The sequence below is a fragment of the Myotis nattereri genome (genome assembly GCF_964212035.1).
Source record: "Myotis nattereri genome assembly, chromosome: 17".
Taxonomy (NCBI): domain Eukaryota; kingdom Metazoa; phylum Chordata; class Mammalia; order Chiroptera; family Vespertilionidae; genus Myotis; species Myotis nattereri.
Window position 1 is genome coordinate 1,572,561 of NC_138092.1, and position 5,957 is coordinate 1,578,517.

The 5,957-nt window shown below is 61.5% G+C and overlaps 1 long non-coding RNA gene across 1 annotated transcript; it reads right to left on the bottom strand.

Moving 5' to 3' along the window:
- Nucleotides 1-238: 238 nt before the first annotated feature.
- On the bottom strand, nt 239-4,722 carry LOC308533123. Its single transcript, XR_013997038.1, has 4 exons — nt 4,381-4,722; nt 3,586-3,731; nt 2,226-2,965; nt 239-2,018 (listed from the first exon to the last, which is right to left on the bottom strand). It is a non-coding gene; the product is annotated as an uncharacterized lncRNA (long non-coding RNA).
- Between the last annotated feature and the right edge of the window lie 1,235 nt (nt 4,723-5,957).

Here is a 5,957-nt window from a genome sequence, read left to right on the forward strand (position 1 = left end):
CACGTGTGGCTCTTGTCAACACGGTTGACAGGATGTTGTGCGATGCCGAGATGCCACCTGTAGAGAGTGAGTTCCCCAGGGCAGGGCGAGGGGGTGGGACAAGCCCTTCTCCTGTGTGTGCCTCCCAGCCATCCAGCTCTGCCGCTGAAGGCTGCGCCACGCCTGTGGGCTGTCACACGCACTAATTATCTGGTGGGGTTATAAACTACCACTTGCTTTGGCAAGATAACTTTTAAATCATTTGTAAAAAGTATTTTTATTACGGGGGAGAGAGAGAGAGAGAGAGAGAGAGAGAGAGAGAGAGAGAGAGAGAGACATCAATGATGAGAGAGAATCATGGATCGGCTGCCTCCTGGGTGCCCTACACTGGGGAGCGAGTCCACAACCCAGGCATGTGCCCTGACTGGGAATCGGACTGTGACCTCCTGGCTCGTAGGTCGACGCTCAAGCACTGAACCACACCGGCCAGGCTGGCTAGATAACTTTTAAAAAGAAGAAAAGGGCATTATCACCGTCACAGTGACATGCAGTAGCACAAGCTGGAGAAGATGAAAAGGAAAACAGCTCAAGCCAAAGAATAAATGACTTTTCAGAAAAAGCAGAAGGGTCAGTGCGGACACCTGTTGGAATTTAAAGTGACATTTCTGATTACATAATTGCTGGCTTCTGGGATGTTTCAGAGGAGTGCACACCAAGCCAGATGAAAGGCCGTGACTGGGAGCCAAAGGTTTGACCTTGGGCAGCCTCTTAATCTCTCTGCCTCAGTTTTCTAATCTATAAAATGGGACAATAAGAACACCTAACTTGGAAGTGATGATAAGAGATATGAATTAATATGCCTGGGATCTCATAGTTACTAAAAAATTATAGCCATGCCCTGGCCAGTGTCGCTCAGTGGTTAGAGTGTTGGCCCTGGCACCGAAGGTCGTGGGTTCAAATCCCATTAAGGGCATGTACCTGGGTTGCAGGTTCGATCCCCAGCCCAGGTTGGGGTGCGTGCCGGAGGCAACCAATCAATGTGTCTCTCATGACGACGTTTCTCTCGGTCTCTCCCCCTCTTCCACTCTCTCTAAAAATCAATGGAAAAAGATCCTGGGGTGAGTGAGGATCAACAACAACAAAAAGACGCAGCGCCAACATCACCTCTGCAGCAGCGCAGCGCAGCTCGCTGGCTGAGTCCCGATTCCCTGTTTACCCGCTGCTCCCACCAGAACGAAGCAAGCTGGTGCTTAGCACGCCGTGCGGCACATCCCGGGGCGCGGCACATCCCCTGGGCGCGGCACGAGTGGTTTGAATGAGGGAACGAACGTTACAGACCTGCGAGGTCCGTTCAGGCTCTGTAACCGGACCGTCAATCTCTCCCGCCCGCTGCCCAGCGGCTGTGTGGCCAGGGCTGACTCTCTGCCCCGAGGCAGCCCTACCTGTGCGGACACTGCCTGGTTCTGGCTGGAGGATGTCAGGCTTGACGGCGTTTTGGACGTTAACAACGTCCAGAGAAAGAGCAACAAAATAAAGTGGTGACAGATTATAACCCAAAGTACAAAATATATATATATCCGTGCGTCCACGCTGATATAAATGGAGTGACTGAACACATGGGGGGGGGGGAGAGGTCTCCCACACGGAAGAACCCAAATAACCTACACAGATACTTCCACGCTCCCTAGTGGGGGCCGCACACGGAGACCCCTTCCGCAGCACTCAGTCTGGCAGGGAGTGGGGCGAGCAGCTTCCCGGGGGAACCGGACCCGCACAAGCTCAGCCAGTGAGCACTCAGCAGTCTCAGGTCGCGATGACAGTGTGCGCTATTGATACGATGAGCGATGGCGGCGATGGCGGCGCTCGGTGTGGCGCCTGTGGTCTGTCCCCAAGAACCATCCCTCCGCCTCCTCATGAGAAACGCCAGTGGGTTCCCACAGCGGGCCCTCTTACCGCGCACCGGCCAGCACCCGCTCTCCGCCTCCTGGCTTCTGTCTCCTCTGAGCCACAGGCGTGCTTTCTAAATACATTTCCGTTGACTGCAGAGGGGAAGCGGGAGGGAGGGAGGGAAACATCAGTGACGAGAGAGCATCATGGATCGGCTGCCTCCTGCACGCCCCCCACTGGGGATGGAGCCACAGTTTTCCCATCAATGAAATGGGATGATGACGACAGTGCGTACGCTGCAGGGTTGCTAGGAGGTTTAGAGGGAGTGTTTACAGGACTGACCTACAGGGCCCACGTACCATCGGCCTTTGCTAACGCTACGCTCTGGGGAGCCGTGACAGTCAAGGTGAGTAGTGATCCATACGGAAATGCGATAGCTAATCAATAACACGTGTTATGCCACGCACACTGCTGAGTGTCTTACGGCGGGGCTCACTCCGTCCTACAGCCACCCGAGGTCATGTAGGTCCTTGCAGATGAGGAATGAGGTTCAGAGACGCTGTGCAGCCTGCCCAGCGTCAGGGGCTGGTGAACTCGGACGGCTGAACCGGACCTGGGTTCGCGCCACCAGTCATCCGACGGCTGAGCCGCAGCTTCTGGGCACCACAGGACACAGGGCTAACGAGGGTCCGTTAGACAACCAGCCACTCACTGCTTCCCAGGTTGTCTGTCGCCTTTCTGCCTGTCCTTCTCATGCGCATCGATTCTTCCTCCTGCCTTCCCCCATTTTCCTTGTTAAGCAGAATAATCGAAGCTGCCTGTTAAGAAGATCAATTTCCAATGCGCCAAGGCCGGCGGAGGCGAGGAAATGGAATGTGTCAGTTATCTATGGCTGTGTAACAAACTGCCCCAAAACACAGAAGCTTAAGACCACAAGTTTTGCCCTGGCCGGGCAGCTCAGCTGGTTGGAGCGTCGTCCCAATGCGCCAAGGTTGCATGTTCGATCCCGTCAGGGCACAGACAGGAAGCAACCATTGATGCGTAAATACTGGTACGTGGAACATCAGGCTGATGTTTCTCGCTTTCTCCCTTCCTCTCTCTACAATCAAGAAATAAAACAAAAATTACCCCCACCCCGTTTTCATTTGCTCATGATTCTCTGCAGTTGGCTAAACTGAGGTGGGGTCTAGGGCAGCCTCACTCACACGTCTGGCCGCTTGTGTGTGGCGGGGTGAGAGGCGGGGGTGGGGGGAGTGCGCTTCAGCTCTCTTCCATGGGGCCTCCCTAGGCTCGCTGGGGCTGGCCTCTGGAGGCCTCGGCTCGGAAGTCGGACATCACTGTTACACATTTTATCGGTCAACGTGAGTTACAACATCTGTCCAGATTCAAGGGGTGAAGCTAGATCCCATCTCTTGCAGGGAGCAATGTCAAAGACTTGGTGGCTGTGTTTAGTCTACCACACTAAGCAACCCCTCCCCCCAAAGACATCCCTTTACTGTAATCCCTTTTGTCCCTTCACTCCCCTCCCCACTCCCATTCCCTCCGTTGACTTTAAATAATACTTTCTCACTTCACATCACCCAAGGCTGCATTCAGTCACTCAACAAGTAGTTAATTATGTGCCAGGGACCCAGAAGAGAACAAAACAAAGTCGCTGCTCTCATGATTCTGATATTCTAGTGGAGGGAGCGGCCCACCAAGAAATAAACAAGTACCTACTGTGAGGCCTGAACCACAGGTGCTAGAGCGAGGGGTGCGGAGTGCACAGGGGTCAGTTACATCCCATAGGATGCCATCTGCAGGCCTGAAGGAGGTGAGGGGAGGAGGAGGGCCAGGCAGAGCAACAGCGGTGCAAAGGTCCTGGGCTGGGGGAGAGAGAGAGAGAGGGAGAGAGAGGGGGAGAGAACTCCTTACAAGTTTAAATGGAGTGGAAAGAAACACACAACAAACAACCACAATGCATTCCATCAAGGGACAGTATGGAAAGAAAACACTGAATATGGAAAAGGTCTTGCTAAGCAAAAGCATTTTATCCCACCCGATTCTGTTGGAATGAGAACCAAACGCAGCTTCTGAGAGCGGACCCTCAGCTCCGCCAGCTGCAGGGAGCTCAGCTGCAGGGAGCTCACCTGGGGTGGGGGTGGGGGGGTGCCTCCTGCCTCCTGGCTTGCGGTGAGGATTAAAGCGACACCATCAAAACGAAAGGTGCTTTCACTTCCTACCGCAGTTGCCAGTGATTTTTTTTTTTTTTTAAAGAACACAAATCAGCTATCACTTTCGGTGTCGGCCCTTCCGAAGGTCCCCGCTCCAGAACAAAGGCCAGGCACCCGAGCCGACTACCAGGCCCCGCCATGGGCGCTTTGCACCCCCTGCCACTCGGACACCCAGTCCTAGCCCATCAGCTCGCCCTCAGCGCCCTCTGCCCGGTGAGGCCCAGATCCCGGGACCCTCCTCCCCGGGCTCAGGCCCAGAGCTCCTCGCCCACACGGTGCCGCAGCTGCCCACCCGACTCACACGGCCCCTGCAGACCATTTCCCAAGACCCAGTCTCAGCGAGGCCAGCACCAGCCGCGACGCCGCTGACACAGCCCGAGCCTCGGCTGCCCCATCTGCAAAGGGGCCCGGGCACCGAACTCCTTAAGGTGGGCGGGAAGCCTGGACAGGTCACGGACCCGGCCCACAGCGACCCCGACGCGGGCGGTTCCGACTCTGGGGCGGAACTGCTGGGTCGCCGACCAGGGCGTCCAGAGCCGCCGCGTCTGCGGTTTGGGGACGGGGAAGTGTCCCCCACGGCGGCCCAGAGCCCCTCACGCCGGCCCCGGAGGTCCGGCAGGCCGGGGCCCCACCCGCCCCGGGCAGGGCTTCCCCGGCCGCAGCCCCGCCCACCGGCCCCGGGCCCTCCAAGCCCCGGCCCGGCGTCCCCCGCGCGACCTCGGAGCGGAGCCGGCGGCGCCCTGCGCATGCGCGTCCCGCGGCGCGCAGGCCCGGTCCTGCAGGAGGCGGAAGCGCGGGACGCGGACACGCGTAGCGGAGCGGGGAGCGCGCGCCTCCGCTAGCTGCCGCGCACGCGCAGCACGGCCCCGAGGGCGCGAGCCCGCCGCCGCCGCCGCCGCCGACGCCGCCGGGCCGGGACCGCTGAGCGCCCGCGGCGTGAGGCGTGGGAGGGAGCGCGGCCAGTCGGCCCGCGGCGCCGCCCCGTTGTCGTCGGTCTTCGCCTCCCCGCGCCGAGCGCGGTCCGAGTGAGTGCGGGGCCGGGCCGGGCCGGGCCGGGGCGCGGGCGGGCCACTCCCGGGGCTGGTGGTTGGCAGGGCCGCGGCCCGAGGGCGGAGGGCCGAGCGGGGCCGGACAGATCAGTCCCGGAGGCGGATGCGACGGAGGCCGGCTCCTCCCGCGCTGCCTGCCCGCGCGCCCGGGGCCTGGGGACATGGGAGGCCGGGGACGTGAGGAGACCGGGGGCCGGGGGAGGCCGGGGCGGTGGGGACGCGGGGCTCAGGGGAGGCTGAGGCCGGGGACGCGGGGGCCGCCGCCGAGCGGGCCGGGCGCTCACAAAAGGGGAGGAAGGAGGAGGAAGCGGGAGCGCCGGGGGCCGCCGGGGACCCGGGACGGAGCCTCGCCCTCGGGGCCTCTCCGGAGACCGGCGCCCACGGGGTGAACCGGTGCGGGTCGGAGCGGGGCTGCGGGCGGGTGGCCTGGGCCCGGGCCGGGCGGGCGCCATCCCTGCTGCCGGCGCTCAGGCTCCCCGTGGCCCCGCGACCCCGGGCGACGGCCGGGCAGCCCGGCGGGTCCCTGCCGCCCGAGCGTCCCCTCTCGGGCCCGCGCCTCCCGCTCCCTCCCCGCTCCGGTCTTCGTGGGGAGGGTGTGGGTGTGAGTTTGGGGTTCGCAGGGTTTTAGCTTCGCGCGCTCGGTCTGCTTCTCTTTCGGAGCCGTTCCCGCTGCCCGGCCTGGCGGCGGCGGCCTGCGCGGGGCTGGGCAGTGGGCGCGGAGAGCGGCGACGCTGCCGGGGCCGGGCCGGGCCGGGCCGGGCCGTACGCGCTGGGGCCTCTGCCGGGTGGAGGGGCCTCCTCGGCGTTTCTGCTCGCGGGTGCGCACGCC